This window comes from Pygoscelis adeliae, unplaced genomic scaffold (assembly GCF_000699105.1).
Source record: "Pygoscelis adeliae isolate BGI_AS28 unplaced genomic scaffold, ASM69910v1 Scaffold107, whole genome shotgun sequence".
Taxonomy (NCBI): domain Eukaryota; kingdom Metazoa; phylum Chordata; class Aves; order Sphenisciformes; family Spheniscidae; genus Pygoscelis; species Pygoscelis adeliae.
The window spans coordinates 77,818-96,374 of record NW_008825151.1 but is presented as its reverse complement, the minus strand read 5'-3'; positions in this window follow the sequence as shown (position 1 = coordinate 96,374).

Below are 18,557 nucleotides of genomic sequence, written 5' to 3'. Positions count from 1 at the left end.
CCAGTGTCCTTCACCAGAGGACCGGGTTCAACTGGAACAAGACACAACAGCAACCCTCCCCCCATAGCAAGAGAAGAGTTTTGGGTAGCTCCAATTCTTGAAGTTTTTAAAGCCATGACCACGCAAACACTTCTTCCCGTTGGATCTCCGAGCACAAAGCCTTGCGCCACCTCCGATTAGCCAATGTTCACCCTTAAAGGTGAGGGCAGGCATTAAAAAGAGTCATGCAAAGCTACAGCGTGTCGCAAGTGCCAAGGCAACTCCCGGCCTCGCTGGGAACGGGTGAGTGTCCTACGGTATCCAGACGGTGACAGTCAGCTCCACACTTAATGAAGATAAATGACAGTTTTCATTTAAAGTGCATGAATGGGACCGCATCTCCAGCTTGATTCAGCTGAATAGGCCTCCTGTCAGTCGGTACAAATTCTTCTCTAAATGATTCTGTAGTTTCACATACAGAATGATTCATTTTACTTTCTTTTTTTTTTTTTCTTCTTTTTTAAACAAAAAAACCACCCAAGACTTGGCAATTAGCATTGTCTCCTTGACTGGAACAAGGTTTTGCTTGGTAGAGGAAGCAAGCAGATTAGAGAAACCCAGGAACGTCTTTAACCCCGGCGCTTTGGCAAAAGCAAGAGCCTACCTAAAGAGTTGCAGTGTTGTAGACACTCAATTAGTAGCATCAGACCTTAAGGTCAGAAGCCGCGTCACCAAGAAAATTAAAATTCCAAGATAAGGCAAAGTCAAGAAGATTATTTACTCTCTTGATGCCAGAATTATGACAAGCAACGTGGGAAAACCGAAGAGAAGTTAGACCTGACCACTGCCTACCACGCTGGATGCAACAACAGCTAAAGCTACCCCAAAACGCAACCCCTCCTGTTTACACTAACTAGCAGAAGACTGCCCAGACCAAGGCAGTTTATCCTCCTAGCCAAGGGACAGCTCTGACACCTCCCGTATGATTCAGGCACACCACAGCAGGCGTAAGGGTAAGCAGGTTTTTATTGGAGAGGTACATACCAACGCCTGTAGGCCATGAACTGATGGAGACGTTCACCATCCATCAGCAGACTTGTCACCAGCCGAATCCCGAAATGCATGTCACAGGAGGAGCAGGGGCCAGTGTTTCTCTTGGCACCCATCGACAAGAGAGAACCAGGAGAGCGTGTGGTCACCAAAAGGCACAATCAGAGAGACAACCCTCCGCCTTCGTTGGTATTCCAGGTGCACGCTCGCACTGTTTGTACTAAACACTAATTATTTCATTTACTCAAGGGTGACTGTGTAATTAACGGGGAAAGAATAGGCTTGAGAGGAAAGTAACAGGGAGAGCTGGCAAATGACAAGGTGAAGAACAAGCAACAGGTACCAACCCCAACCTTTTCACCTCCCCACCCCGAAACAGCGAACCCGGCAAGGAGAGCAGCGCGTGAACGCGTCACAGCAGGCCACGGGAATCGGCTGCCAGACGAAGACACACCACACCTACAAGGAGGCAGAAAGGCAAAGGACAGCCGTCCCTTGCAGATCTCCCTAAAGACACATTTGACGCCTGTTTTATGGTCAAAGGGGCCTAATGGCAACCTCCAAGCAACCTTCTCTCCTTCCACGACCCTACAGGTCTCTGCCAAACCAGTCAGAAAGATCTCCACCTACTTGCCAGCTGTGCAACCACTCATCCTGAATTTCAGCAGCCCTCAGGATCCAACTTGCCTTTCAGCTGGGCAAGTCCTCCCGGAAACCTGAGGCCCGTACTCCTCCTAAACTGATGCAAAGTCTGACCTACGGCACTCGCACCACTGCTGCTGCCCTCCTGTCCCCGGGGCCGGTAACGGCTACTGCGGAGGTTCATCTCACCCAAGGTCACAGTGCAAAGCTGTGCTAGGCTGGTACTGCCACTGCCTCGCTTGAGCATCTCAGTTTGGGCTTCTTGGTCCTGCACTGAAGCATGTGCTTTGCGTTTTGTGCATTTAATGGGGAGGGGGAAGGTGCTGCTTGCCACTCGCTGCTCTGACTGCATTTGCTCTTTTAACTAAAAATGGTTGGAAAACGAGAGATTAAGAGAAAGTGGCTTAAAGGCAGGCTGGAGGGGAAAAAAAAAACAACCACAAACCTACAGTCAGCATCAGGCAGCAAAAACGCTGGTGGAATGATATAACTCCCTTTATTCCCAGCTCTTTTTACATATCTAACACCAAATCAGTCACCTCACCCATGAGCACTTCTGCTGCGGCAGATGTGGCTCCGTTTAAGATCTGCCGACGGAGGGGAAAGTAGGTCAGCATTACTCGAAGCTCCATCCCCAGCTGCATCGCTTGGGATCGCGGAGACGCAGGGGTTTGTTAGTATGCCTGTTTTACACATCCAAAACATCAAAGCCTGATGCTGCTCGTTACAGAGCGAGTCGGAGGCTGATGCTGCTCGGCACGGCTCACGAGAAAGCCAAGTTTCCAGCAGAGATAAACTACGGTCTAGTGCCTCGAGCAATAGAAATAATGCGATAAAGTCTCCAATAACATCAGTACGGGTGAACGCTGGCTTCGGTCTTTATGTTTCCTATTGGCCATGACAAAGTCCTTGACCCATGCAAGTCAACTAACAGTCTGATTTATTCCTATTGCCGACACCAACGATAGCCACCGCAAGAGTACAGGGTTTCAAGCCAGCAATAAGCAACCAAACAACACCCAGGAGCCTTGAATTTTAAATTAGCTTCTTCCCTATGTTTAAGGATGCACTGGGATCGCTGAATGAGTAATCTGTCTTATATCCCTGCACAGGGAGACTCTGCAGAGAGTGCAATCATACTTTATTGCAGCTCTTCCAGCAGCAATTTGAACTCCAGTTCAGGCTCTGTCCAGGCCAAAGATGATCCTTTCACGCACATTCCCTAGTTCCCAGGGCACTTGCAGCAAGCCTGCTGCTTTCTCCTGCTTTTTCCCATTTATGCTGTATCCGAGTGCCTTTTCCCTTGCCTGCCTTTGTCCCCACGAGACCCCCGCGGCCAAAAAAAAAAAGCATCCTCTGCACTTCTGGGCAGAAAAAGGTCGAAGAGCACCTGAAAACTACACGCTCAAGAGATCTAATTTATAGCCATGTTCATCGGACCGGAAGATGAAGCCAGCTGGAAAAAGGAAGAAAAAGGAAGAAAACTTGGCAAAGCAAGTTCAAAAAGTCTGAAAGTTATCCTTAACTTTTTTAGCGCGAGGTTAAGAGAGAAAGGTCTGATTTTGCAGAGCAAACAGAAGAAAGGTAGAGTGATTAAAACCCCCATAAGACCCCCATGAGCATTCGGAAGTCTCCAAGAAATGATGCCGGGTTTTGACCCGGTCTGCGGTGCAGAGCTTTGTAATGAAAGATGACCTCCACGTAGATAATCAAAATGCAAATAAAACAAGATGAACTAACTCAATTGTCCAAAAAAAGGTCGTCTTGAATGCCATAAACTCTCAGCAGGCAGTCAGCAGAAAAAAGTAGCTACTCAGCTCAGCCTGTGAAATGAAAAAAACCCCAAAACAAAAATCAAAACAAAACCAAAAAAGATGCTGCCAGTGAACCACCACTCCAAGAGAAATACGACTCTCAAAATTTATTCGCAGCCAGGTATAGAATCATAGAATCATTAAGGGGGGAAAAGACCTCTAAGATCATCGAGTCCAACCGTCGACCCAACAGCTTCTGAACAAGGCAGGGCGAGAAATATGAACACCACAGCTGTTTTATTCTCTGGACTACAGGATCCTGAAAACCTCAACCTTCACTTTGGGAACGAGGAGATTGTCCGTAAAGAGGCTGGGGAACGGCAAACAGCACAATCATTAAATTAAATATCAACAGCCAGCCCTGGGAGCACGGCAGCGCCCTTTCCCTTAACTCCTTGCTATTTTTTAAGTCTCCAAAGAGAAAAATGCTCGTGCCCTCAGCCAGACCCTGCAGGACAGACTCCAGCCCCAAACTCTTTGACTCTACGATACCTCTTTGACTCCTTTTTTTTTGGAGTAAGCATAGAGAGAAAGAAGCGACGGCGCTGCCGTGCGAGGGCACTTACAGTCAGACCCCTCTGTACCCTGCTGCCAGCTCTGCTTTCTCCAGCACATCAGTTTTCCATGAGGTTCACAAGCCAATCGACTCCCTTGTGCCTTACGGAGGTCACCAGGAGTTGCACCACCTGGAGGCATGGTGCAGGCATAAGACGTATAGGTGTATGAGTACCACTACCTACCACTCTGAGCCCAAATTGCATGAACACACCGCAGGCGTAGCTGGAATTGCACGTATGCAATAAAATCTCATGAACTACAGGCAGGGTGCAAGGTGGATATCATGTTGGACGTGCTAAGGAGGCAACCTAAGCTCCTTTGAAAGCATCTGAGTCCAAAACCTTGACCTGATCAACAACAGATGCATAAGCAGAACAACACTGAGAAAGCATCATGATCTAAATCGACCGACTGCTCCTAAACGAGGCCCGCACAGCACCTCTTCTGGCACACGAAGGCAGGAGCTCAAAGCACCGCAGGAGAGACTTGACAAAGTTTTTCTGCTCCGTGATATTGGGAGAGCTGAGCTGCAAAAGCATCTCTGCAGCAGGGGACACCACTGAGCTGAAGTCCCAGTGAAGGCACAGATATTTTAGGGACAAATTGAAGGGGTCAACCGGTCTGAAGTTGGACAAAAAATACCAGCAATGACCAGAAGTGGGTGCAGAGAGTCAAGAATTCCTCCATGAAGTGGCTCATTGCTGCCTTCTCCCACTCTGGAGGGTCAAGGTAGGGTTTGGGACGGGGGGCGGGAATCCTCAGTTTGCCTCAATCTGTTTTGCGGCAGAGGGTCCGTATCCATGGAATACCGCAGGAAGGGAGAATTACAATGTACTGAGCAGAAAAATAAACACTTCAGAGGTGTGTAGGGGGGGGGGGGGGGGGGAGAGAAAAGAGGAAAAAAAAAGATACATTACACCTGAAAACAGGAGCTTTACAGGAAGGACAGAATCCAGCTTCAGACCCACGTTCAATTCTTCCCCTCTCCTTTGAGTGCAATAGCCTGGGCTGGCCTGAGTTCTCATTTCAAAGGTGTCACCAAAATAGTAATGCCCATTTGGGTTGTATTTAAGCTTTCTCATTCCTAGGTCGAGTTAAGCCAATGTAACGTGGAGAATTTGATTCGCCCTCGCAAAGAGCCTAGCTAGGGGCTTTGCCTTCTGCTGTGAAAGCGCTGTGTTAATTTTAGTGCAGGATCCAGCAGAAAAATAATTTAAAAAAAAATGAACTTAAGCCAAACTCGTACTTCTGGGCAAACTGCTCCGTGTTGTGAAGTCACCACCAAGTCGCAAATATCACTGCCTGGCATGGAAGTATCACCATCTGCCACTCTGCTTAGGAGGACCCTTTACTGAATGAACAAAGAGAGGCATCGCAGGAATTTGCCTACTCACCCATGAGCGGGAGGGCTGTGCCAGCGTGGCAGGAGGCGCGCTCCAGACTGACAGCCAGCTCCAAGAGACGTTTCAAGAGCCTGGCCTTGCTCGCCGGTGTGGGACGGGCTTGGCACAGGCTACCCGGCTCAGGCTGGAAGAAAAAGCGACCGCTCGGTCTCAAGTGCATCTCCCGATTCACCCCAAGGTACAAATTAAAGAGTGAAAAACTCTGCAGATAAAACCGAGGTAAAAAGTGAGAGCGGGCAAGTTTAAGTGCATGTACAAGGATGTTATCCTCAGGTCTTTTAAGAGGCCAGCAGTTAAGCAAACCTGCTATTTCTCATCACCAAGCATGGCTCACCGCGGTGGAAGTCTTGACAAACACCGACACAGATATACAGGGAACAAACAGACGGCTGCGTCCCAAAGAACAGGAGCCCAAGATGAACGCTAGAGCAGAGCAGTAACCATGAGGATCACCACACAGGGTTTGGACAGAGGTTTTTCACTTTGCTACAGCCTCGGGCCTCACAAACCTCCGTTCTTCATCCTCCGGTGAAGTTCACAGAATCACAGACTGGTTGAGGTTGGAAGGGACCTCTGAAGGTCATCTGGTCCAACCGCCCTGCTCAAGCAGGGCCAACCAGAGACGGTTGCCCAGGATTGTGTCCAGACAGATTTTGAATATCTCCAAGGATGGAGACTCCCCAACCTCTTTGCAAGCACAGATCAACAGGACTGAGGCCAGGGTCTGCTGATGGGTCCTGTGCCGGAAGACAAGAGACAGGTTATATTAGTTGCATTCCCGTCCACTGTCACTAATAAGAGATGCATCCGCAACACTTTGCACATCTTCGTGCTTTCCCAAAAGCCAGCAAAAGTGAGTACTCGCCACCCCGCCAGTTGCTTCATGCGTTCGTTACAAGCCAGGCTTGCTAGAAATGGCTCCAGTGGTTTAGCTGTGCTACTGTCACACCGCCGCTTCACATCACCGGCTCAGCTTGGACCTGTCCTGCACCCTCCGCTGCCTTTTCCTCACTCTGCGCTATCCCCACTTCCCAGCCTCCCAGCAAAACTCTCCAGCTCCCCTCCTCCGTTGCATCATTTTCTGAGTGCACCTAATGCTGTAGCAGACCCCTCACAACCTTTCTGGGAACCTTCTCTCTAGGAGCTCCCAACGGCACGCAGAGCATGCTCTGATGAGCATACCCATCATGACCCAATGCTCTCCCCACCCCATCACTCAAGGGGGGACATCCCCTTTTCTCCCCCCCCCCCCGCCTTTGCTCAACACAAGCTTCTCGCTAAGATACGGGTCAGGTGGACTCAAAATTGGGGACCCCCTTGCAGAGCGTGGCTCAGGACAGATTTTGGGTGAGCTGCTGGATGAGTAAGGGCCCTGAAAAGCAAAAAGGAAGAAGCCTGGGTACCCCATGGATAACATTTCTGTTGGTACACTAGGAAATCATGAGGTTAGTTATCTGTTCACGTAGCCATGGCAAGATAATTTCAACCTTTGTTGAACTACTTAAGATTCATCCTATCTCGGTCACCCCCGTACACTTTATGTCATGCGGAACAGCACACTGGGACTTGATTTTCAGCTCCTGTTTAGGGCAGATGCTGTATAGACGAATATCTACCTTTGGGCAGCCCCCTTTTAAGCCTGCATCCCACGGGTGTAAACGGCGGAGGAGGAAAGGTGAGGCACCATGGCTATGTCCCGTCTGCAGAGAGGCAGCTGAAGGCAGAGTGCATGAAAATTTCACAGGTACCCACGACGTGACCAACATTTTTTCCAAAGATAATGCGATTTTGCTCTTGAAGCTTCGGATGAAAGCAGACTTTCCTTGCCTCGGGCAGAAGCCAGTCAGGTGGAAAGGGACAGCAGGAACAAACCAACAGAGCAGAACATGGTTTGGAACGAAGTTCAGGATTTGGTACAGGAAAAAAAAAAACAACCCAACGTCTCTTCTCACTGAAAGCAGACAGATACAAGCTGTTAGGCTCGCTGCGCTAGCCCAGCCCTGCATAAAATTCCCCCTCGTCTGATCATTTGGTCTCATGTTTATCAAAGATACCAACAGCTTTAAAAAGACAGGACCTGACAGCTTAGTTCTCCTCTTGCTCATCTAAGATAATCAGGCAATTCCGGCTTTGCACTAAAAATAACAAAAATCAAGCCCCACACATTTAAACTTTCTGTCACTCAAGTCACTTTTATGAGCTCAGGACCACGATTCAAACTAGCAGAAATAATTTTTTTTATGAATCCATGATCTCATGGATTACGTGATCATGCTCCTGCGTAAGGGCAACACGAGATGAACGGTTGCGTTTGCTGCAAGCACAACCCTGGAGATGGCCGTTGGTCAAGCTGGTGGAAAGCTCAGCTTCTAAAGCAGCTCCGCGATGCAACAGGCATCAAGCAGAGCCACCAGCTCTCCGGTGCCACTTACACCCTCACGTCCCAGCGACCGGTACTGTTGACCCTCAAGGAGAAGAGACGGTGATCCACCTCCTTTCAACTTTGCCACCGGCTGCGTGGCTTTGGCCAAAACGCTTGAAGTAGGAAGAGCAAAACCCATCCCTGGAAACATTCAAGGTCGGGTTGGACGGGGCTCTGAGAAACCTGATCTAGTTGAAGATGTCCCTGCCCACGGCAGTGGTGGGTGGGCTAGTTGACCTTTAGAGGTCACTTCCAACCCGAACCATTCTATGATTAGACATCATCTCCAGTTTACACCTAAAATATTTCGGTTGGAACAACCAAAAGCTGAGAACCAGTAAATAAAGTGAAGGATGAAGGAGGGGGGAAAGGGAGCAAGACACCCCAAGAGACGTTTGTGAAAGACATACTGCTTAGTCAGTAGGAGCAGGGGTAACAACTTGTCTGTGCCATCACTCATGTTTCAGATTTCTAGCCTTCTCCTGAAGTTTTTTAATTAAAAGCGTGACTAAGTCCACAGCTGCTACCAAAAAAAAAAAAAAAAGCAAGGCTGTGGCTGACAAACAGGTTACAGCAAGCAGAAGTTGCTGGCTCAATACAAAGCCAGTGAGTGAGGTCCTATGACCCCTAACAGGACAACGTGGGGATCATGCTGCTGCTGCTGCCCTGAAATACATCCACGGAGTTACGAACACTGCTCATTTTTCCTTTTCTTGCTTTTCTCCTTCCTTCTGGTCACCTCATCTACATTTGTTCAGCAGCTGAGCCCGCTGCCCTGCAACAAATCACCCCAGGCAGCTTTCCTCCCCGGCTCCTGCCTGTAAGTCCCTCCTCCAGGAAGACAGAAAAATCCTTTCATCGCCAAGGAAAATTGTCCCCGAAGCTTGTTTCAGTCTGGCAGGGAGCAGATGAATCATGCAACGGGCCTGTGAGCGATGACAGCAGGAGCCAGCTAGCGTTTCAGAAGAGGTAGCTCTGGGGCCGTGGCCACTTCGCACAGCGAGCGCATCTCAACGTGGGTCTAGTGCTAAGTCCTTCTCTTTACAAAAAAGAAATTTTTTTACACAAAATGATTCCTCAAAACAAACATCTCGTTACTAAAGTATATGATGGGTGGCTTTCCAGAAAGCCTCTCCGTACCGCAGGAACGTTTTAGTGAAAACTCTATAGCTCCATAAAACGCTACGTTATAAAAGCGCCATCTGTTTTTTTACATTTTCCTTCCATCTGGGTATTTTATAGAGAGATTTTACAGCCTTTTGCACTTTTATATACCTCTTGCAAAAAAAATAAAGCCTACTAAATGGGCAGGATATCCATTCAGAGCTAGGCACGGGAAGGTGAGGAGGCTGGGAAGGCATGAAGAACTTGAAGGATATCCTTGAGACGTTTCAATTAACAAAGATCTACGCCCCAGCAGTGCTGGATGGCTTCCTTTTGCTTTTTTTTTTTTTGCAAATGGCAGGTGACTTACAATGAAACACAATTTGGTCCTTCTGTTTAATAAACCGTCTCCATCCGGCTGGGGGCAAAGAAACGATGAAAGAGGAAGAGGCTGTTTAGGATTTGAAAAATTAAATACCGCTGGAGAGGGCAGAGAGGGGCTCTCATCTCACCGCACAGCGACAGCACCGCCACTATGACATAACTTCCCACCATCAGACCAACAGATTCAATAATAACCAAGACAAAAGGACAGCAAGACTCCTTTGTACTGGCGTTGCACTGTGCCGGCGCATCTCCAGAAAAGCTTATGGGCTTGCAACGGGGTTGTACTCACTTTTTTCCCTGCGTCTTTCTCTCTCCCCAGAGCTGCAAGGCAAAAAAAAAATAATCACTGCCCGTTATTTGAATCCTGTTCGCAAGCGCTGCGGGGCATGCACCAGAAAGTCACGGCGAGACACAGAGGAAACCTTCCTACTGCTCTCCCCCATGTGCAAAATCAAAACCTCACATAAATACTTAAAAGTTGACCCCCCTAAGCCCATACGAGTATTTCCTTAAGAGAACTTGATCCTTTGGTGAGCTACAAACGTGAGATCAGTAAAAACCGATGCCACAACAAACCCAAGGAGGATGATAAGCCAGGCGCGCCATCTTCTAAATTCTCTCATGTTCGCAAACATTTCTTGACGGACACACGCGGAGTCAAAAAACCTGAAACCTGTTCAAACAGTGCAACCGTAACGTGCCTCTCCGTGTCCGTCCAACAAACGTGCTCGAGCTCTCACGCCGCCTCTAGGCTTGCTGCCCCGACAAAAGCAAACAACCCCCCATTGCCCCACACCTTTAATTTTTTGGTCTCCACGCTGGCTTATTGATCAGTAATTCCAGACGCTGTGTTCCTATTTCATGCTTAGTCATTTAAAATCCTTTATTCAGAGGCTCTTCTCCCATGTTTCTTCAGAGGAAGTGATGACTATAGTCATAACTAGATGAAAATAGTTGAAAATAGGGGCAATAGTTGAAAATAGGGGGCAATAGCTGAAAATAGGGGGCAACAGCTGAAAACAGGGGGCAACAGCTGAAAACAGGGGGCAACAGCTGAAAACAGGGGGCAACAGCTGAAAATGCCACAAGATATTACCCAAGGAAGAACTTGTGTTAAAGCAACGCGGGGCTGGATATCCAAAGAGACAGCAACAGTAGAATCGGACCTCAGTGATTGACAGCTGTCACAACGAGCAGGCAGGATTTCCTCCAGGACAATACTACAAAATAATAATAATAATAATAATAAAGACAGACAAGCACTTCTTCGAAAGCTCAGTCCTGACTTCCCAGCGGGGTCTAGTGAGCAAGAAAAGTCTCACTCTCCCCTTTATAACCCAAGGTCACAACTGAAGCCGCGGAAGGCGGCAAACGGGAGAGTTTCTCTTGCTCGGATGGGCTGCAGCAGGGCTCTGCCATTTGAAGAGCAGCTGCAGAGCCATCCTGACCCTGCCACAGCAGATTAAGATAACTTCCCAAGCTCCCGGCACGCCTAAAAGATGCTCTCAGTTATCCCGCTTCCCACGCATTTCGCTTGGTGAGGACCAAACGCCGAGGGAGATCAAGAAGTGACGTGACCACGTGTCCCTGGAGGAACAAGGAGGTCATCTGGCTTCGGCAGCAAACTTCTGTATTTGCTGCTCAGCAGAGGATGCTTCTGCAGCTCTGCTCAGCCTGAAGTTAGGCAGGAACGTGCCAGCTCTAGCGATGCTTCCTCCACTCCCCCGTAACAGCTGGTCCCGAGAAGATCAGTGCTTTTAGGGCTGAAAACCCACAGCTTGCGAAAGGCATGGGTCACCCCATTTCTCTCGGGACAAGCCTGCTGACCCTTTTTCAGGTAGATTTAGCGCTTTCTCAGAGCGCCGGGATTTTTTTTTCTTTTTTTAGGTTCTCTTCTACAACACACCTCTACATAAGCAAAGCCAACATCGGGGGAGAGCATCCCACTTTCAGCACATGGAGAAAGGGGTTGAAGAGACAGAATAAAGCCAAGCCTATGCACCACGCTTACAAAAAGCCTTTTGCGCTCGGACACGAAGAACGCCACCTGCACCATTTATCACACAGACAACCCGGAGACGACTTGATTACAGCGCATCGTATCTGAAAGAGGAGAAAATACCAGGTATTAAAGGATCTTTAAAACCAGAGGAAGGAGCTGTATTGCAAATCAATGGCTAGAAGCTGCAGTCGGTGATTCAAATTAGTACCAAAGCTCACGCTCTTAACGATAAGTAGGATTGAGCTTTGAAGAAAACTGTCGTGGGAGGTAGAGGATTTGCCACTTGTGTCTTGATACCAAGACTAGATATTTCTGGAAGAGATGCTGTACTCCAATTTATTTTTTGCAGAGGCAACTAGCTGTCATTTAACAATCAAGGGAACAGAAACTGTGACCTAGCAGCACCTCTTTGCCATGCTGAGGGTCGGTAGCGGATCCAGTCAAAATTTAAGTGGGCTTCGACAAAACGTAAATCCCTGCTTTTAAAGAGCGGGCATGATGTAAGGCGCATTTAATAAAAACAGTTATATGACATGATACCGTTCAAATGCGAAGAAATACCGCGTAAACTGAAGCACAGCCCTCACCCAGAAACGTAGTTCAGGTGGGAACTGACGCCGCACACAATACGAATGATGAACGAGTTTTTTACCTTCCAAAAATGGAGCTCCGACTGAAACACCGGGCAGGTCAATCTGGAAGGCTGACCAGGGGTAGGAACGCGGTATTACCGGCTCTTAAATCCCAAAGGAGAATTCTGCTCGTGAGGTTAGCGGTAAGTAAGCTAGGAGGAAAAACACTTGATCTTTGCAGTTGTTAATATGGCAGATACATCAGTTGGTTTTAATTATCCTTGGGAAAAGTTAAATTGGCTTATAATAAGTGGGACCATATGGTCTTTCCTTGTCCTGGAAATACACTTAATTAAATCCCATTAAAGTTATCAACAAACAATCACATTTTAACACAAACTTGGAAACAGACATGAATTCGCATTCACTCTCCGACTCAAGACCCAGCAGCCAATTTCCATTTACACCGTGAATATTTTACGGACGCTTAAATACAGCGTAGCACACAGGACAAACCATGTGCAAACTCCTCCGTTCAGGCTTGAAGTGTGTCCTTAAGATACTTTATCGTACCACGGTGCCTGCTGCCTTGAACAGTCTCTGTATGAAGCTATTTAAGCAATAAGCCACCATAATCTTACATGGTAAGAGCTTTTGAATGAGAAATAAATATCCATATCCATCTTTTACCCCCGATTTGGAAATTCATTTCCTTTTAATACCATGACAACCGGAAAACAATTGATTTAGGGGGATGAAAATATGGATTTTCAGCTCCGTATTTGCAAATGTCCTGGACTTACTTCAGCCACGCGTAGAGGTTCTTCCTTGGGAATAAAACTGAAGCAAACCAGCTATTTAATACAGAACATAATTTTACTTCTTAGTCTGTAAATTTGCTTATCTGCCAGGTAGCAGATTGACCAAAGTCTTTTATGCCATAAACAGGCTAAAATTGTTCAGGATCACATTTCTGGTCATCGTTTGCACAGGAATCCAAACTACATTATGATGGTACAGTACCAAATATTAAACAGATGAAAGCTCAGGAGTCAAATATTTCTATGAAAACCAGATGAGGGCAAAAAGACAGTGGGATATTAACAGCCCAATGAGCTTTCATCCGTCGTTCAAGCCACCGTTTATTTGCGGAAAACCATTTTATAGTAAGTACGACCCTACAGAGCTCAAGCTGCCTTCGAAATGTCTCATTTCAATCAGGTTTCGCAACTTTTCCTCCGTTCAAAAAACGTTACCGGTTGCAGTGTCTTCTACAGAGACGGCCAGCCCCAACGCCACGCAGCAGCACCGCGGGTGGCTAACCTGCCGCATCTACAGTCATCTCCCAAAGTCAATGAAAATTGACACCTGCCCCTAAATTCTTGTTGCTTCCACTCGGCATGAATATTCACGGCACGGCTGATTTTTTGGCTTGTGGGGAATCTCAGCCCTGGTAATTATGCCAGAGACTCTGCACACGGTGAAAAATTAATTAGATTTCCTACGAGTTCATCTGACGTTTTTACTTTTTAAAAAAAGTGCTTTGGTAAGAAGACATATTTGTTAAACTCCCGTCACGTGGGGAAAAGTCAGCATTACTCACAGCTACCGTGCTCTGTTCAACCCCAAAGCTTTTGCAAAGGATCCCTAAGCCTTTAAAATAATTTGTACTGCACTGGAGCGTGGAAGAGGCATGGACTCCAGCACACAAAGTTAAGCTGAGTAATAATATAAAGAAAATACGGAGGAGGTAAGAATTAGTTTAGACAGTGAAAATGTCAGGAAGGTGGAAAACCTTCAGAAAAGTTCAATAGGTTCCCCGTGCAAAAGAACAGATCCCGCTATCTAAGCGATCTAACCCTTTTGTTAGTGTTTTGGAAGAAAACCCAACCAAAAAAAAAGAAGTCGGTATCACTATTTAATGAAGAGCCCTAAGCTTTTAAATATTGACAGTACAAGTTCAGAAAGGAAATTAAAAATGTATTTTGCAGAAGGCAGTAGGGGGAGGAAAAGGAGGAAATAGTTCAAAGGCCCTTCCACTTGCAAATTCAGCAGCAGCCCAAATCGCTTTAAGTAAAGAACATCACGCAAATTCCTCATCAGCTTTGCTTATAAACCTCTCCTGTTTTGGAGGACGAGGATGAAAGCAGAGGACCACGAGAAGGTCTTTCAATATTGACCACTGCCTGAGAGACCGTCAACCCAACACGTACGAACATAGGACTTTAAGCCCCATCATGAAGTTTAAGTGAATTAGGTAAAAATTTATAGCTGTTGACGGCAGGACATGTCCTCCCTCGAGTCTTGACATAGAAGCGCCTGCGTTCGTTGGGCATTCGTTTTCAAAAAACAGGTTTGATCTTACTTGCGGGACCTTGGCCAGACCCGATGACTATTCCTGTCCCGCCTGTCTCCCATAGCAAGGCGTTCAATCCCTCTGTATGAAAAGCTAATTAGAATAATCAAGCCGGTTATATCCCAAAAACACAATATGGAAAATCCTTCCCGATAGCACTTTGAATCCTAAATTTAACTTTACTTAAACATGGGCACACTGTCTTGCTACCAGAAATAAAGACCTCTACATAAGTCATGCTTGGCGGATGTAACAATCTAATTAACCTAACTAATAAGCAATTGCTGCGTTATGACTGTGAAACTGCCTCTTTGAAATGTCTCCTTTTTTTAAATAAAGGGGGTTTTTTTTGTACTTTCGGTTCCCACTACACTTAAAAGCAATTTAGTTTCGCGTAATGCAAACAAAAGGGGCTTTGCCCTGCAGTGGCGTGCTGGGAGGGTGTGCTGAGTGGGCATTTTCTGTGCATGTGAGAAAGTGGATTAATTTACAAAAAAAAAACCCCAACCCCACTCTTCTCAACCCCTCCCTGCTGCAGTTCAGTTCAGGACAGGGCGTTTTCACAGATCATAGGATGCTTCTCCATATCCAAGTGGTGCTCAGCGAAAAAAATCCAAATGACCAAAACCCCGCGATCTACTGAAATAAAAAGATACTCTGTGAAAGCGGGTGGGGGTAGCGGGAGTGAGGTTTGGGATGCTCAACGTTGCTTTTACAGAAAGCCCTGTTTTTACAGAAACAGTACAAAACGACAACAACAAAAAAAATTACTTTTTCTGGTTATTGACAGGAGTTTTACATAGGTTTGGCCACTTCATTTCTTTGGGCTACACTGTCAAGCAGGATTAAGATCCTGGCTGTTAGTACAGTCTCTTCCCAAACTAGGCTAGACCATCTAGTCTTTGTAAGGCACGGAGGAAAAAAAAAAAAACCCAACCAACCAGGAAAATACAGATTCTGCTCACACACACTCATGCCAGTGTCTCAAAGCTGCTCAGAAGCCAACGCCGCATTTTTTGAGCAAGCAACTCACAGGAGACGGGATATGTACTTGCTACGCCTGCCCTAGTTTTCACTCCCTTTACATTCTGCGGCTGCGAACAACGTGAAAAGGTTTTTGACATCCATGCGTTCTCCATAAAGCAGCAAGCAGAGTCCCTTACTCCATCCTCTCGAGGCAGAGCACCTCTCCCTCTTGGCAAGAGTGGCATTAAAACTTGCATCAGCAGAGAAAACGAAACGCAAGGGGTTATTGCCCATGCTCTCCCGGCAAGAGCTGCCTTCCTCCTCCTCGCCGTAGTTATCTTGGGGGAGTTATCAAGCAATAAGATGGAAACACGAAGTAAAACCCTTAAAAGGAGCCAGCTTTTTGGGAAGAGATGATCGACAGCGTAAGTATTCAGAAAAGGGCTGTAAGCGCTGTCAAAATAACGGATGTCAAGAAATAGAGCCTGGTCTGGGAGATGTATTGCTCCTGTAAGGTTGGTTGGTTGTGGGGGTTTTTTTTTGAAGCCTTTCTTTTAATTGACATTTGGAATAAAATGTTGTGTAGTTTATGGAACTTACCTCTCCTTATTAAAAAAAAAAGTGCAGCAGCAGGGTGTTAAAAATAGAATAACCTTCAGCATCAGAGTGAACGCCTCCTGCATACAAATCAAGCCAGAAGAGGCAGATTAAAAAATGGTTTGTGTAAACTTCATTTACCAGGAATCTCTCCCTAAAGCTACGGCCTATGCAAGTGCCGTAAATTTTCTTTTAGGCTCATTTCCTTCAGAGGGAAACTTCACGTTTACCATCCTAAAAAAGAAAAACAAACCCCATGCACTACTCAATATTTTTTTTACCCCCCCTGTTTCTATGCAGATCGATATTAACCCTGGATAAAAAAAGGTTCACGGTTGTATCGCATCACCCAGCGAACCTGCTACGTCAGCAGAAGTATTGATTAATTCCTATGCAACACGTAACGAACACGATTCAAACCAGGGACAACCTCGGTGTTCTGAGTCATGTCATAGGCTCGTTGTACATCTTATTTTAAACCAACCTTATTTTAAACCAACCTTATTTTAAACCTTAGATTTCATGACGATGCTGATTTGATCCTTGTATGCAGATATGCCCAATTCGAAGTTACCCATAATTAAATTTCTATCCTGCAATTGCACAGGACAGCAAGGGAATATATGCCGGCTTCCCCCAAAATGGTGTAAAAATGATAAGGCAGGAAAAGAGTGGGGAACAGATTTCTTTCCATCCTGGGCTTACTATTGGATTTCCCCCCCGCCCCATTTGATTGATGGCTTTTACGTACTACCTCCAGGCTTATTTTTTTTTTCCCCTCGTTTGATTGATGGCTTTCATGGACTACCTCCAGACTGCACACGTGCACGTCATTCACGGACTTTAAATGAAGATCCCTGCCGCAGAATTAATGCAAACATCTGCAGCTCTGCAGGTTTTCACAGTCTAAATTTCAGGGATCAACATTACGAACACTGTGCTGGTTAGGTGTATTTTTTTTATTTTTTTCTAAACTGCTTGAATAAAAGTACATTTCTTCCACATTTTCAGGTTCAAAGGGTAACATCTGATACTGGGGTTGAAGCGTTCTCTCTTTTGTGTCTTCAGAGAAAGAAATACATTATATTTTCATTGCTGCAGAAGGCACTCCCCCCCCGCTCCTCAGGTTTTCTCCTTCATTAACATCAAAGAAAGGACCTTGTAGCCGGGATATAATCCAGCCATTGGCCTGACATATCAATGAGAGGTTCTGCGGTCCAGGAAAGTTTACTGATGTTGCTCTCCAATTCAAGAAAAAGAAAAAAAAAAAGCGTGCGTGTGAATCGATATGGAAATTCATGATCCCCCGTCATGTCCCCCCCCCGTGCCTTTTGACAACTTCATGATGAGATAAGCTTGGGAAAGCCGTCCTGAGGAACACGTCTCAACAAGCAAGCCTAAAATCCCTGGACTGCTCCATACTACTTTGATGCTTCCCCAGAGAAGTCCTATATTTGATGCCAGGAGGACACTTGAGAGCCAAATGCGTTAGCCAAGCACCTCGGTCAAAGCAATAAATCTGTGCTCGAGGCCAACGACCTGCAGAACCTACTCTGCAAGACATGGAGCACGTGTCAGTCACTCAAAGGCCAGGGTGAGCGGGTCTCCCTCAGGATCCACATCTGAACCAACTTAGAATCATAGAAGCATTTAGGTTGGAAAAGACCCTTAAGATCGAGTCCAACCGTAAACCTGACGCTGCCAGTGCCACCGCTAAACCATGTCCCTGCACGTCTTTTAAATACCTGCGGGGGTGGCGACTCAACCACTTCCCCGGGCAGCCTGTTCCTATCAAACACTGTGAATACGCTCAGTGGACTTCTACGCCTAAGCTGATCCTACTCCCTTTATCCTGGGATAGCAGATGCCACCATTGCCATAACTCAAAGAGTTTCTTTATGCACTAATGACAGTTTTTGCACTGGGGGATGCAGCTGGATCTTCACCACGAGTTGTTCTCGCCATCAGAAGCATTCGCCCTTGAAGACTTGAAAAGGAAGTCTCTTCCGGAACGTCGTTATGCACCTCTTCCACCATGGAGCAAGCCCTTCCCTTCTTTCCAATACGTATAGAATCATAGAATCATAGAATCATTAAGGTTGGAAGAGACCTCCAAGATCATCGCGTCCAACCGTCAACCCAACACCCCCACGCCCACTAAACCATGTCCCTCAGCGCCTCATCTACCCATCTTTTAAATACTTCCAGGGATGGTGACTCAACCACTTCCCTGGGCAGCCTGTTCCAATAATATTGGAATATTATTATCCAATATTCCAGTACAGGAATACTGTAGATCCGTAGTCAGGCCGCAGACCATCTAGCTGTCTGGATTCCCTTCTCCTACGTGGGTTATTTTGGAGACACGCGTTTAATTTTGTCTTCACAAGGAAGGGCAGTACATTGTTCCTTCACAAGGTATATGCTCCCTGCTTTGCATAAGCTGCTATTACCAACTATTATACAAATTACTTAAGCTGCAGCTATTAGACTAAAAATACAAGATGATCCTAGCTGTAATGATAAAAGAGCAAGGAAAATATCTCTAGGGCATCAGACAGTCGCATGAAAGGAAAGCTTTACAACTCTATTTTCCATTGCTCCTTCAACTAATGCTCATAATTAAGTAAAAAGGGGGAAAGTCTTTTTGCTTTGCGTTTCCCTCTCTCTCTCTCTCTCTCCCCCCCATTAAACTATTCCGTTAA